Source organism: Dromiciops gliroides, chromosome 2 (assembly GCF_019393635.1).
Source record: "Dromiciops gliroides isolate mDroGli1 chromosome 2, mDroGli1.pri, whole genome shotgun sequence".
NCBI lineage: Eukaryota > Metazoa > Chordata > Mammalia > Microbiotheria > Microbiotheriidae > Dromiciops > Dromiciops gliroides.
The window spans coordinates 349,873,258-349,889,633 of NC_057862.1; the positions used below are offsets into that span (position 1 = coordinate 349,873,258).

The 16,376-nt window shown below is 36.7% G+C and overlaps 1 pseudogene; it reads left to right on the forward strand.

Moving 5' to 3' along the window:
- The first annotated feature begins 2,902 nt into the window (after positions 1–2,902).
- LOC122738860 lies at positions 2,903–4,024 on the forward strand (annotated as a pseudogene).
- Positions 4,025–16,376: the final 12,352 nt, after the last annotated feature.

Consider the following 16,376-nt stretch of genomic DNA (forward strand, 5'->3'; position numbering starts at 1 on the left):
GACCAATTCACATTTTTTCTTGGAAGCTTTGGATATAGGGGCCCTGAGGTTGTTATCCTTTTCTGAGGGTGCAACTCGATCTTCCTTGTCACTAAAGAAACTTTCTATAGTTCTTAACTTTCTTTGCTTGCTCTTTTTGCCATCTTTTACTTGATTTTTAACACCCTCTTACAGTGGGGCCCTACTTACAAGTTACACTATCCCAAGCTTCAGAGGGTCCCAGGTGTTTGAGTTTGGGGGGGGGCAGGTTTATCTCTCTCCTGGCCTGTTCTCTGGTCCAAAGATAACCTCAAGCCAACTTGTTAATTAACCTGCCAGCAGAACTTTCTGTTCTGTGGTGGTTCTTAGCACTGATGAGCCTACACCCCTCCCCCACTTGGGCCTCCTGCCACTCAAGATTTCTTTCTGGTTCCATGCTGGGTTGGGATAGCCAAATTCCTCCTTAGGTCCCACAGACATCCCTGTATTTTCCACCACCCCCACCCCCAACCCCAGCCAGCCGTTCAGCCCTCTCAACCAACCATAAGTTTAGTTCCAGAAGATGCCAGTGCTGCAGCTGATTCAGAGGCTCAGGGGTAAGTTTCTCTGGTGCAGCCTGCCTGGGGACTGTGTTGGCATGATCTGGGTGTTGGATTCTGCTTCAAGCCCAGTATGGCTCCCTCTAATCTTTCTTTAGCTGGAAAATAATCTCAGCCCATCTTTTTGTGGGGTTTGCTGCTCCAGAGGTTGCTTGATGGCTGTTTTGGGGGTCATTCTTAAATATTTTGATTGGTCATCTTAGAGATTGGTTATCTAGGAAGTTAAATGGTGGAACTGTTTCCTGAGTTGAGTAGTTGCAGGTAGTAATTGGAGAGGAGTCTAGATAGCCTTCAAACTGTAAAATTTATATATGTCTTCATATTATTCATCATACCTTTCATAAATTATGTAGATAGTATATTTATTTAAGTCTCTGAGATTAATGGGGTTGAGAAAGATAGTAGAGGGAATCTATGAAAAAATAATTTCCTCTCATGTGTTTTGTAAATTGATGTAGAGTTAGTTAATTAATGAGAGAATTTGTGTACTTCTATTACTATGGGAGGAAACATTAGAACAGACCCCTTGATTGCCTTAGATCCCAGAATTTGAATTTATAAGAAAATGTGCCACTAACAGTTAAAGAGAAGGGTGACCATTATACTGAGGCTATATGTAGTGGGATGAGAGGAATATAATTACTAAAATCTGATACACATCTATTTTCAGTAATAAGTTCTTTTCTCACTTTCTTGATATAATAAGTCCACTGAAGTTAGGGTTCAGAAGACCTGGCTTCCATTCAGCTCCAACAATTATGAGTCCCATGAGTAAAGAAAAGTCATTTGATTTTTCTGATGATCTGTTTTTGCACCTTTCATACAGGAATAACAATCCTTATACTACTTATATCTTTGGGTTATTGTGAATATAGGCTTTTGCAAATAGCAAATTGCTAGACAAATGTGAAGTAAATTGTTATTATATTAACAAAGGCCAATATGATTTACTTATATGGTTATTCAATAGACAGAAAAGCAGGTTCCAAAAACCTTCCTATCATTGAGTGTATCCAGCCTCTCTTCCTTTTCAACTCTACCTTGCCATGTTTGCTGTAAAATGAAAAGACTTGGGCAGTGAAGTCCTGAAAGAAGGCATTTCATTAGTCCTACCTTAATCGAGTAATTCATTGGAAAAAAGTGGTTTGGTGCTAGGAAATTTCTGGATCATTAAGTAAAATAGGTTCCAAGTTATACTCAATTATACCACTATTATTGTGCAGGTTGGAGGAATTGTTCCCTTGTTTCTTAACAGGTTTGAATTGAATTATGGTCATTTCAGGTTTCCTTCTAAAGTGCACCATTGTGAGATCACAGGATAAGAAAACAATTCCTGAGCAATTAACATTTTGTATGCAGAGACAAAAAATTGGAGACATGTCCTTGAAGTAATACAAATCTTCATTCCACAATCATGCCTCCAGTTTGTCATATTTCAAGGGGCAGTGTGGTATACTGGATAGAGAGCCTTGTACTAGACTTAGGAGTCTTGGGTTCAAATTACTTGCTCTCCATCCACGTAAAAATTTTTCTAGCTATATACTTATGGGAAAGTTGTCACTCAGACCTTAATTTTCTCATCTACAAAATATGGATTATAATGCATGTACTATCTACTTCATTGGGCTATTGTGAGGATGGTACTTTATAAATCCTAAAGTCTGATAAAAATGTCATCTATTATTATAAATATAACCTGGGGCAAATTTGTGTCAGCAATTATATAATTTTTTTAAAAAATTGATTGGTGTTTTTAAAAAATCACCATCATTTCCTCCAGTATCCTTTCTCCTCCCCTTTTAAGAAAGACATAAAAATAATATTTAAAAACCAAAAGAGTAAAAAATCACTATAATTGATCAATATATTAAAAACATTTGAAAATACGTATAATGTACCATTCTTTCAGACTTTCCGTTTCTGCAAGGAGATGGGCATGGGTTATTTGAAATTTTGCAATATTAACTTTTGATATTTTTTGTTCTTTTCATTTTCATCATTCAAGTTATCTTTTTAAAGCAAAAGTGATTGTACTTAATAAAGGTTGTCTGTATCTATTGAGATAATGATGTTTTGGGGGATGTTTTTATTTTGAATATGATTAAATTATGTTGAACTTTTCCTAATGTTGATCCAATCTTGCATCTCTGGTATAAATACAACATTGTAAAAATGAATTTTTTCTCAGATAAATTGATAAACTCTTTTTGATGGGGTTTTTAAAAGCAGGTTTTATCAATATCTATTATATTGGTCTAGCTGATTGTCATGAGCTGTTTGACTCCTTGATTTCCGGGATTCTGGGCCCCTTTCTTCCCGTAGCCATGGCTACAGCCCCATGACTCCCCAAGGCCCTGGAATCCAAGCGTATTCTTCCTCTCACTACTCTGAGGGTTTTCTGGAGAAGAAGGGATCAAAAGACAAGGACTATGAGAAATTCTGGGCTGACTTCCAGAATCTCAGAATCTATCTCTACAACAGTAACTGAGACCCATCATATGTGGGAAAGGTGGATCTGAGCAACTTTTTGGCACTGCCCCCAAGGAGCATCAGGACCATGCACTCAGGTATTCAGTTATTCCTGTCATTGGAAGGTCAGGAGATCAAATTCAAGGCGGACAGCCTGGAGTCTCAGGAGATGTAAAAGGGTTCCATCATGACAGTGGTGGAGCTGAAGGTCCCTCACAACCTGACCCTGTTGCCAGGACACAGATATATGATATCTGAGGCCCTAACCAAGGAAAAGTATCACTGGGCCCAGGAGAAGCCCTTCTGCTTCCTGAATGTAATCTGGGTGGGGGTGCAGCTGTCCCTGAAAATATATCCAGACAGAAACATGCTACTGAGGCCTGGGAGTAACCACTCTGGAGGTTTCTCCATCTCTATCAACCAAATGGCCAATTGCACAGAGGTGGTGAGGCACAACAAGGTGAAGCACAAAGGGTGTGGTTATGTCATCAACCATTGTCCTGCTGTACTCTCCGTGATGTAGTGAACTACTTTGTTTCTAACACCAAGTGGACATTGGTCCTCTTCTGCCCAGATGAGTACTATAAGAAAGTCTTAGGAGAAGCCAAACAAATTCAGCTGCTGCCTGGTCTAGGCAAGGCTGCCTGGTTTCCCACACCTCTGCTATCTGTGCTTGCTCAAGATGAGAATTACATTATCCCCATCAGTGATGAGCCCACAACCCAACACATTAATGAAGATGCATTGCCCCACACATGCTTGATGGCTCCAAACACAAAACATAAGGGAAGCTGCTGCCCAAAGTGTCACCTGTGCCCAACAAGGCCAAGACAGAGCCCAAGGGTCTCATCAGCCCAAAGAAAGTTGCCCCAGTCTCTTCCCTGCCTAAGGTTCCTTCTGTCATGTCCATCTCCACAGATATCACTGAGGAATTGGAAAGAAAACTTCAGCAAAGGAGAGCCCACCTAGAGATGTGACACTGGCCATATACATGGGCAAGTCCTTAGCATCAGTGGACCCAGGACCTTATGTGGGCTCTGACCCCAGGAGATGCTGCCCATAATTCCAATTCCTCTTTCTACTCCCTCCAATTTTTGTCCTTTAGCTGGGAAGGGGCACATCTTGAGTCCCACCTTCTCTAGGTATACCTCATCCCCTCAACTTGGACAGTAAAGCTAAAGGAACATGTGTGTGTCTGTGTGTCCACACACATACATCCATATATACACATACATGTATACATACTTATATTTGTATATATACATACACATATATACATATACGCATACATACACATATGTTTGCATAGCCATCCATCCATCTATCTATCTACACATACATACTCCTTTAGCTTTAATCTGTGTGTGTGTGTGCGCGTGCCTATAGTTTTTCTCTGTACTTTATTCTTCTCTGATTTAGGTATTAAAGACTATAGTTGTCTCATAAAATGAAACTAGTAAAGCACGTTATTTATAAGTTTTTGAGAATAATTTGTGTGGTATGAGTAAGTGATAATTCTTCAAAGTTTGAAAGAATTCTCCTGTAAATCTATCAGGAACTTTTTTTTTCTTTTGGTATTTCCTTTATAGCTAGTTCTATTTCCTTTTCTGGGATTGAACTAAGATTTCTATTTGGTCCAGTTATTTTGGGTATTTTTTAATTTTTGAAAGTATTTATTTCTTTTATCTTCTCATTTTTGTTAATATATAACTGTGCATAGTAGATTCTGATATTTTTTTTCAAATTAGGATTTGACTTTGTGAATTTTCTCTTTTAGGTGATTCATCCACCCTTTTAAAATAAGATTGACAAAAGATTTATTCAATTTTATTAGTCTTTTTTTTAAAAAACAACAACATTAAGTTAATTACTCCTCTCTTTTCCATTTGATTATATGTTTGTAGGGATATGATTTTTCCCCTTTAGGACTGCTTCAGCTACATCCAGAATTTGGTATATTATTTAATAATTGACATATTCTTTGAAATAATTGTGAATTATTCAGAAGATTTATCATTTGATCCATTCATTATTTAGGATTTCATTTATAAGTATTTAAGTCTGCATCTTTTATTTGTGGTAAATGAACTGTTCACTATTTTTATTATGTTATGAGATGAAAAGGATGTATTTGCTCTTTCTGGCTTTTGCATTTGTTTATAATGTTTCTGTACCCTAAGACATAGTAATTTTTGTAAAAAAAAAAAAGTTCTGTGTGGTATTGAGAAATATGTGGTCTTTAGCAATATTTAGAAGATGCCCAAAGTCTTTTAGTTCTATTTTCTCCAATAATTTTCTTTTATTCTATATTTCCCTTAATGGCTCCAAACACAAGAGATAAGGGAAGCTTTTTTTGTGTATCTTATGTTAGACTGTAAGGTTTATATCTTCTTGTGGTTAAATTATCATTTCCTTTGTAAATTTCAGTACAAAGGCATTTGAAACATACATTTAATATTGATATTAGTTTGTCTTCCATGGTCCCTTTCAGCTTAATGTTGTTTCCTTGTCTATTCCTCTTTATCTTGGGAACATTTGTTTTTAGTTTATCTAGTTTATCCTGCTCCCATAGTTTATCTGTCGCATAGTAAATTATATTCCAGCCCCTCATTTACATACACGCACACGTGTGTGTGTGTGTGTGTGTGTGTGTGTGTGTGTATTTGTTCTTAGGTGTATGTCTTAGAGGGTTTTATAAAATCTGTCATTCTTTTTCATTTTATTAATGTTTTCTCCATTAACATTTTATATTGAGATACTAGGTGTATATGTATGTATATATGTATATACACCTAGTATCTCAATTTTATATATACATGTATATATATACATACATGTCAACATCTACATATATATATATACACACACACATAAAAACAATATTCGGTTTCTTTAGTTATCATAGCTTAATCTATTTTAAATTAACCTCATTCCTACAGGCATTCTTCCTTTCACCCTCAATGCGTCCCCCTTCCCACCCTTCTATTTGTTACCCATTTCCTTAGTTTGGAATTTTTCTTTAATACATCCACTTCTTTTTCTTTATTTATTTTATCTAGTTATTTAATTCTTACCCTCTTTTCTATTTTGTATTGCCTGTCTATTGAGTATGTAAGTAAAATCCCCCTTCTTCTCCTCTCTTCTCCTTCAACAATTTTTGCTTGTTAGGTTTTTGTAAGATTTAGTATTTTGTACATTGTATATTGTACACTGCCCTCTATTTTTTCCTTTGTATTTGCTTTATTGTGCCTTGATTTGTCATAAAGTCATTAGCTTCTGTTTGCTCTATCCTAATTCTTAAGCAATGATTTACTTCAGAGAGCTTTTGTGCCTCCTTTTCCATTTGGCCAATTTGGCTTTTCAAGCTGTTGACTTTTTTCATGACCCTCCTACATCACTCTCATTTCTCTTTCCATGTTTTCCTCTACCAATCTTATTTTAAATTCAAAGTCCTTTGTGAGTGCTCCATGTCTTGAGACCAATTCATATTTTTCTTGGAAGCTTTGGATGTAGGAGCTTTGACTTTGTTATCTTCTTCTGAGCATGTATTTTGATCTACCTTGCAACCAAAGAAACTTTCAATGGTCTGCTACGTTTTCTACCTGGTCATCTTGACCATCTATTTCTTGGCCTTTAACCCCTTCTTAAAGTGGGGCACTGCTTCCAGGACTCACTGACCCAAGTTTCAGGGGGTCTCAAATGGCACAATCTAAGGAGAGGCTCATTCTCAGCTCACCTGGCCTGTAAGAAACCATGGGCCCACGTGCTCTTTTACCTGGAAGCAGAAATCTGATTCTCTGTGGTCACAACCTTGGCATGCCTGTGCCCCTCTCCAACTGGGTCATTGCCACTGAAGTCAGCTTCCTGAACAGCACAACAGTGCTCTGCCTTATCTCCAGCAGTGACCCCTGATATCTTCCCCCACCAACTTATGCACCCACTCACTGGTCTGTGAGCCAAATTCCAGAACTAGTTGCTAACACTGATGATTCCAAGGCTCTAGAGGCATGGATCTACGCCACACACTGCACTCCTCTATCACCCTGGTACAGCAAGCCCTCCCTGTGATCCTTTTAATCTGTCTTTGGATGGAAAATGGTCTCACTCTATTCTTTTGGGAGTTCCCCTGCTCCAAGAATTCTCTCACGGCATTTTTTTGAGGTATATGGATGGATTGTGTCAGGCCCTCAGAAAGTTTCAGCCTTTCTTCCACCATCTTGGCCAAAACAGTACATTATTAATCTTTGTTTACCCCATGATAATTGTTTTCTTATTTGCCATGAAATTTCCTACCTGAGTCCATATCTTTTCACTCTTCTGGGCAGCAATTGCCTTGAGGAGCATTCCCCCTTTTACTAAAACAGCATGATTGATTTTTCTAATACTCTCTTCCTCTATAGGATCACTTATCAGGGGTACCCCTTTGTTATTATTCAGTTGTTTTTAAGTCATGTCTGGCTCTTCATGATTTCCTCTGTGGTTTTCTTGGCAATGGCACTAGGGTGGTTTGCCATTTTCTTCTCCAGATTATTTTAAATATGAGGAAACTAAGATAATCAGGGTTAAGTGATTTGCCCAGGGTCACACAGCTAGTAAGTGTCTGAGGTCAGATTTGAACTCAGCAAAGTGAGTTTTCCTGACTCCAAACTCAGCACTTTATTTAAAGTGCAACCTAACTCACTAACCAAGAAATTACCATATTATTACCCTATTTTCTGAATTGCTCACTTTGTTTCCTTACGCATTATCCTACAGTTTCCTTTCTTCCTGAGATTCCATAAGAGTTATTGTCCCTTCATTATTAGCCTTTTCCTTGGTAAAGCCACATCTATGTTTCCTTCTATCTTCTTCCTCCCTCCCCTTTTATGCATCCTTCCATTTTATAATTTAGATTCACAAAAACAAACAAAAACCAAACAAACATAGATTCACCTATAGGCAAGATGTTGTTCTGTTTTAACACCATCACTTTTATTTGACTTCAGCTTTCATCCTTATTTTCTTATGTGCATTTAGAAAGAATTTTCTTAATGTCCTCTGTGTTAATATTTTGTTGTTCTTGCTTGCTATATTTGCTTATACTTTTTATTTCTGTTGTCTGGGGTTTTTGAGAAACAAATAGCTTATTAAGGTCTAGTTTTCTTTCTTTGAATGTTTCAAATACCTCTTTTTATTTAACATTTACCTTTTTCATTTATGGTCAAGCTGAGATTTACAAAATAGTTCCCCTTGATCTGTTTCATAATCTCCAGAAAACATTGTTCCATTTTCTCCTTAACTTTATTGTGGGTTCAGAATAGTCTTGTGTTGAGTTTCATTCCCTTTTTTTTTGAAGATCATCCTCCTGGTTGCTTGCAGAATGGGTTATCCATCATTTAATTTGTTAAATTTTATCACCATATTTCCTAGGAATTGAAGCATAGTATTTTGTTGTTGTTTTTCTGGAGACAATCTGTGAATTTTGTCTATGTCTGCTTTGTTTCCTGTGTTCAGAAGTTCTGAGCAATGTGTTATTTTTTTCGTTATATTGTGCAGTTTTTTATTTGCCAAGTTTTTATGGGAGATGTCTAATCCATAGGTTGTCACTATACATTATTTCCTCAAAATCAATTTTTGTTGTTAGTATGGAGATCATGTTTGCTTTTAGCATTATGTCTTCTTGTTTTTCTTCCATATTGTCCTTTAATTCTGTGTATTTGCTTTCCAAATAATCTATTCTTTCTTTTGTTTCTTTGGTAAGATCTGATAGTATAGGTATAAAACTTTTTTCTATTGTTCCAATTATTTCTCTTGTTCTGGCCATAAATTCTGCACCCACAATTCTTATTTCTCTTTAAAACCATTCAGGAATAGCATGTTGTGGTTCTTTTCTCTCTTGGGAATTTACAGGGTCCTCTTATTTATGAGGTGTTGATTCATTTTCATTTCTCTTAATATAACTACTCATAGATGTTTGAACTTATTTGCCTTATCTAGAGGTCATAATTGCTTTTGTGATTGATATTTTCCATGTTAGTTTATTCACACATGCTCAGGCTTTTAAAAATTGATATTCTTCCATATGAGATCTTTGGCAATTTGTCCTTTTACCAATATTGCCCTATTTCTCACTTCTTGATTTTTCCCTAGGGCCTATTCCCTAGGTATCTCACCTTCATCCTACTTCAGGCAGACATGTTTTACCAGGCTTCTTGTTGTTGCTGTTGAGTCATTTCAGTCATCTCCCATTATCCATGACCCTATTTTGAGTTTACTTGACAAAGATACTGGAGTGGTTTGTTGTTTTCCTCTCTGACTCATTTGATAGATGAGGAACTGAAGCAAACAGTATTAAGTGACTTTCCTAGGGTCACACAGCTAGTAAGTGTATGAGGCAGGATTTGAACGCAGGACCTTATGACTCCAGGGTTGTTACTCTGCGCACTATAACACTGAGCTACAAATGACCTCTGAGGGGACAGAACTTGTCCCAGCTGGATTCTGGGCCCTTTGTTTCTAATAGACATATTATATCTATGCATACTATATACAGTGTTTTGCTCCAGTTCCCTCTTTCCCTCAGTTTTCTAGCTTAATACCATTTCAACACAGAATGTTTTACTCTCACCCAAAGCAAGCCTTCTGGTTTTCTGTGGCATTAGGAGGAAGGGTTGTAAAATTGAGTTCTATTATGATCAGTTGTGGAAGACTTGTACATCCCTATAAAGAGTGGGGGTTCCTCATGGAGGAGGAGCTGAGGATTCACATTAAGCACTATAAATTAGGCTTCTCTGCTAGTAGTTCATCATTAGCCAAATCTAACATGGAAGGAGAGCAGGTGCATAATCTTTTGTTTGCAGATGATTATGCTTTCAATGTAGCCTCAAAGGCCAAGATGCAGCAAAGTATGGATCAATCTTTTGTTGCTTGTCCTAATTTTAGCCTAACAATTAGCACCAAGAAAACTCAGGTTCTCTACCAGCTAGCACCACACCATTCTCACATGGAACCATCAGTTATATCAAATGGAGATATAGTGAATGTCACGGATAAGTTCACTTACCCTAGCAGTATACTTTCGAGGGATGTCCACATAGATTATTAGGTTGACATATGCATTTCCAGCACTATCTCAGTATTGGGGAGGCTTTTAAGGAAAGTATGGGAGATAAGAGGTATTAGACTGCCTGCCAAGCTGAAGGTCTGGAGAGCTGCTATCCTGACCTTATTGTTGTATGCCTGTGAATCCTAGACAGTCTACCAGTACAATGCCAAGAAACTGAATTGTTTCCATTTGAATTGTCTTAGGAAGATTCTAAAAATCACCATGCAGGATAAGGTACTGGATCCTTCCTTTAGATAAACTTCTAATCATTCAAACTCTACTGCAGAGAGCACATCTCTGATAGGCTTGCCATGTTGTTTGAATGCCAAAGGTAACTTTGCCTAAAATACAATTTTACAGAAAACTCACAAAAGGCAAGTGTTCATATAGTTGTCAGAAGAAGTGATACATGGACACCCTCAAGGTCTCTCTGAAGAATTTTCGAATTGATTGTGTGACATGGGAGAATTGTTAAAGGATTGTCCAGCATATCATGCCCACATCAAAGAAGGCACTATGCTCTCTGTGCAAAGCAGAATTGAAGTACCTCAAAAATGTGAGATGTTGAAAATTTAGAGAATCTCCTTCCCAAATGTTCATAAGGACTATTTATACCCAACCTCTGGTCGAGCATTCTTAGCTTGTATATGGTCTGATCAGCCAAAGTCAGACACTGTACCTTACCCCATCATAGTGATGTCATTTTGGTCCTCTTTGAGAGTTAAGAGCAATTATCAATCCACCAAATAATCAGGATTCATGATATTATAGACCACAGAGATAGATGAAATTGTTTTGTTTCTTGCATATATGTCTTTTTTGGGAGAGGATTGAAAGATTATGAAGGATCAGAGAAAATACTTAGTCCTCCATCTTGTTGATCATTCCTACATACTTTATTAAATATGCCTGATGATATGAGAACTGAGTAACAGAGGGAAGTGGGGCAGGACCCTAGAGTGTCTATGCATCTGCCAAGCCTAACTGCTGCTAGATGTGACTGTATAGGCCTGATGTTGATATGTGTATTTGTGTTTATTAATCTAGATTCATAATATATACATATGTGTACAAATATATACATATATACATTAGCCATACATATATGTATGTAACTACTATAGTTATTGCCATTGAAATTTTGTTTTTCCTATGGGAATTTCCTAGGACCTTAATTTCAGCTTGCCTAGTTTCTCAGAGCCACATGGTATAAAAGTAAGTAAATAAATATATGTTATTATGTACCAAGTTGATAATTTCAAGACATATATACTAAGAAGAGCTCTTTAGGATTTTTAGACAACTACCTGAACTTATGTATGATATAGTATTGGCTAGAAAAACTCAATGTCCCTATAGTCATCAAAGTATTCAGATCTCAGTTGTGTTCCTTTGCTAGTGTTGCTTGGCATTAATAAAATTGGAAGAGATGATCAGGCTTTCATCCCACATCAATGACAACAAAGGCTTAGATGAGAAACCTTTTAATATTAAAACACTTTAGCACTCCTTTAATCCAAAAAAGCAGCCTCCTGTCTGTGCCTCATTATCCACAATGACATCTGGAAGCTACAGGGCCTTTCTAATTTAAAAATATAGATTAGTCAGGGAGTAGATGCAATTATCAGTTGTTTTAGCATGTTGAACTCTAACTTTGTAGCTGTATAGCTTTATGTAAATGTATCAGCTATTACCCATGTCTATCCGATTATCTGCTTTCACCTTTCAAGATGCTCTTCTTTCACTATGTTTCTCACAGTCCACCTGCTGATGATGGCCCTATTAACTGAACTGTAAGTTAGATAGTTAGCTCTTGCTAATAAAATGCAAATATCACCCCACATGACCTTGACATCAACTAGTTGCTTTTGTAATTATCCCAGTCTGTTCTTGTAATTTTGGGGACCTTAAGGAGATTTTCACATGCAAAAGAAAAAGACAAGACAGGCCAATTATGCTTATAGCAATAGGCCTTGTTTAAATTCAAACAAAGGAAGATTTGAAGCCTAAAATGGAATATCCAGCAGGAGAAACATGTAAGTTAATGTTTATAAAAGAAGAATATCAGCAATGTCACCAGATTCTCAAGTTCAGTGGTCTTTAGATCATAGAAAGAAGAAGGGTGGGCATTTTCAGAGGTCCTACAAAAACTGCACTCGAATTTGGCATGCCCAGGTTTGTGTGTTTGTTTTGCTTTTTTCATTTTTTTCTTTCTTAAATGTAAACACTGGATCTCTTTATCTTGTCCAGGAGAGAAGTGTAGCGATCACTCATAGGTCTGATTCCACTATAGACCATCATAGAATCTAACCAGATCTGTTTCTGACGTGAGCCAGTTTCCCCCTCCTTAGGTAAACTGATGGAGCCCTGCTCTTAGGGGATGACTATATTGATGCAAAAGAGTATAGACCTTCATTTGGCAAAAATACCCAGCAGCTCAGATTCTCATGAACAAGAGCCATCAATCTCAGTCTCCTTTGTAGGTGGGATTACAGATATATACTGTCCATGCCTGGGCACACCCAGTTTCATAAGTTCTCCACCTCTATTCCAAGTCTACATCTGGGATGCCTAAATCCTTTATATTATCCCCATCAGTGCAGCTCACCAAGGATACGGTTAAACAGGGAGGACATCGACTCTCACTCAGGCCTGTCTGTTTTTCCATCCATGTTGTCTCAGTTGGTTAGATGGTAGGAATAGGTCAGGGGAGGCACTGGAAATACAATCATAATACATGAAAATTTTACAGAAAAAGGCAAAAAGATGGGCAACCCAGAGTACTATGGCAATTGAGACTTAAATCTTTAAGAGATGGCCCCAAACCACACAATGATCTCTGGCCTATTACAGTGAGGAAACATGAAATCAAAAAGTATATTTTCTGCCCTGTCTTTATCTAGGCCACCCTTTAGCTCTGTGATTTTAGGAAAATCAGACCAGGCCTACAAAATTCAGTAAAGCTGATCACCTAAGGAAAGGGGATGGGCAGAAGAGGTAAACCAGGCTAAACTTCTAGTAGAAGGCTTTATAGATAAATTAAAGGGAATCTGATGGGTCAGGATTTTTTGATCTTGGGAAACTGGTCTAAACTTATATTCATATGCAACATTATAGTCTAGAATGTATTGCCTTTGAAATTTTGTTTTTTCCAATGGAAATGTCTAAGGATCTTAATTTGAATTTGCCCAGTTTCTCAGGGTTACATGGTACAGAAATGAGGAAACTAATAGTTTATAAATATGAAGTCTGAAAGGATTTCAGAGACCCATCTAGTCTTAACCCTAATTTTACAGATGAGGATATTTCCTGGATAAAAGAATTGCCCAAAGTTACTCAAGTAATAAGGAGTGGCTTCCAAAGACTTTTTGTATTTAACTTTAGGTTATCTTGATTTATTAATTAATATGAGTTCAAACAACTACTTAATGTATCAGACTAAAATGGGATGGGGGTGATTTTGGCCCCACCTTTAATATTCATACTATGTATATTTTTATGTGTACATATTATTTTCTCCATTACAATGTAATTTCCTTGCAAATAGAAATAATTTTGTTCTTTGAATTTTATCTTCAGTGTCTAGAACATTGGCTGAGACATAGTAGATACTCAATAAATACTTGCTAATTCATTACCACCCCAAATCCTAAGATGCAATGATCACTTTCTCCCAAATTTTACATCATTCGAACATGAGCAACCATTTTCTACTTGTTGATCAAAATCAGCAAATTATTTCCTTGTCTTCTACAAGTCTAGAAGAATGAAATTGTTAAAGTAAATGGGAATTTTTCAGTTGATTTTCCTCTCACTCATCTCTGGGTTGATTAGATCCCTGGATAGTTGAAATTCCTCATCACTATTCATTCTCTCATATTTCTATGCCAGAATTGTGATATATTTCCAAATTCCTAACCTATTTTCTTCTTCTTTGTTGCTCTCCAGTATTATTCATATGACAATACCATGTCTATTTTCTGTCTATTGGCTATTAATTTAACAGTTCAAAAATTACTATCTACTCTGTGTAAGTCAAACATGAAATAGTCCTTATATTCAAGGAGCTTTCATTTTAGCAAGAGGGGGGAGGGGCAAAGGGAGGACAGAGATTCTCCATCATGCTTTTCATTTCAATCCAACGAGTATTTATTAAGGTACCTGATTTATGCAAGGCATCATGTTAGTGGGGATACAAAGACAAAATGCAAAACATGTTTACATTCTTCTGGACATTCTCACTCCACTTTCTAGATTTCTTCATATGAGCATATCTTTTCATATAATATTACTCTACCACCCTTATTGTAAATGGTTATAATTTTTGAATAAATTATGCATTTTTCTTCAGTCACAGACTCCTATTCCATCATGTCCTAATGATTCCTATCTGCTCAAACTTACCTCCTATTAAGATCTCTAGTTCACTTTATCTCTCATTCTTGTTTTGTTTGTTTTGTTTTTTATGTCTCATTCTTTTTTGTTGTTGTTGTTTTGTTTTGTTTTGTTTTTTGGTTTGGTTGATTTTTTTTTTTTGGTGAGGCAATTGGGGTTAAGTGAGTTGCCCAGGGTCACACAGCTAGTAATTTTCAAGTGTCTGAGGCCGGATTTCAACTTAGGTCCTCCTGAATCCAGGGCTGGTGCTCTATCCACTGCACCACGTTTCTGCCTCCTTATGTCTCATCCTTGATCCATCTGTCTACCTATATATCTAAAACTACAAGTGTAATTGCTAGTTTTTTTAATAGATATATCTTCTGTGAATCACTTCTCTATACTTCTGTTCTTCCTTTGACATACCTTCTATTATTTATGACAGGGGTTCTTAACTTGGGGAAGAGTTCATGGGTAGATTTCAGCAGGTTTATAAACTTGGATGGGAAAAAATAATTTACATCTGTATTTTCAATTACCTCTAATTGAAATTTAGGATTTCCTTAAATTACATTAAAACATTCTGACAGGGATTTCTTAAGCCTTGCTCAGTTGCTAAATGGGTCTATCACACACAGAAAAAGAACCCCTACACTATGATATCTTAACTCTAAGCACAAGGCAGTTATCTCCCCACCTATTTAACATTAATTCAAAGCTGTCAATCAATGGCAGGTAAGCCATTAGCAGCCCTAATTAGATGCCCACTATTATACTGAAGTAGATATTTTCTAAGGTCTTTGCTAGCTCTAAATCCTGTGATCCGGCATTGGAGAAGGTCTATGAGAACGACCTTAATATTCCCCATAAAGTGACTGATCCTCCAAAGTTCTGCACCTGGTTTCCTTGGAATTTTCCCATATGGGCCTATGAGTCATGAGGAGTTTGACTGGCAACAAGCACAATGTTGAGTGTTATGCTGCAATTCAGTTTATTTCTGAGTTTTTATTTAGTCAAAATGATGAGGATTCCAAAAGCCATAATGGTCTATCTTAATTGTTGTTTGCTCAGCCATGTAGGCAAAGCATAGAGGGCATTTCACAGAAAATGAGCAACTCAGGCATCCCTTGTTTCTACTTTTTGCTTGGAAAAAGTACCTGGAAAGTCTTCAAAAATGTTAATAGAGTCACTTGAGAAATACAATTTTAAGAAACTTATGAAGATTGAAAAATACATTAATTTCAAAGAATTCCTTTGAAACAATGGATATATAAAGAGTTTATTGGCCTATGAGATTTAAATAAATACATCATTTTCCCTTGCTTTATAAAATGTACAAACTCAACCCTGAAAAGATTTTTTCATTTTGCAAAATGCTTATTTTTTATCTTTATCAACAAGTCCCTTCTCTGAGATGCCTCAGAACAGTCTCCAGCATTCTCTTTTAAAAAACTCAGGATGTACTCAAGCAAATAAAATGAGTAGAGTGGTCATTGAATGAGTACTGCTCTTAGAGTTAAACAGAGGACCTGTCTGTGTGTCCCAGATCCCCTCTAGTTACGTAACCATAAGTGAATCATTTAATTTCTCAACAGCATGACTAAGGAATCATTCAAATGTTTCCTCAACCATAAAATGGCTTATCTATAGAATAGAAATAATGGCATTTACAGGGTCATTTTAAGGAAAGTTTTTTGTGGACTCATGATGAAAAATGCTACCCACATTCAGAGAAAGAACTGATAGAATCTCAATGCAGATTGAAGCAGATTGTTTTTCACTTCATTGTGTGTGTGTGTGTGTGTGTGTGTGTGTGTGTGTTTATGTTCTGTCTTTTTGCAGAACCTGACTAATATGGACATGTTTTGCAT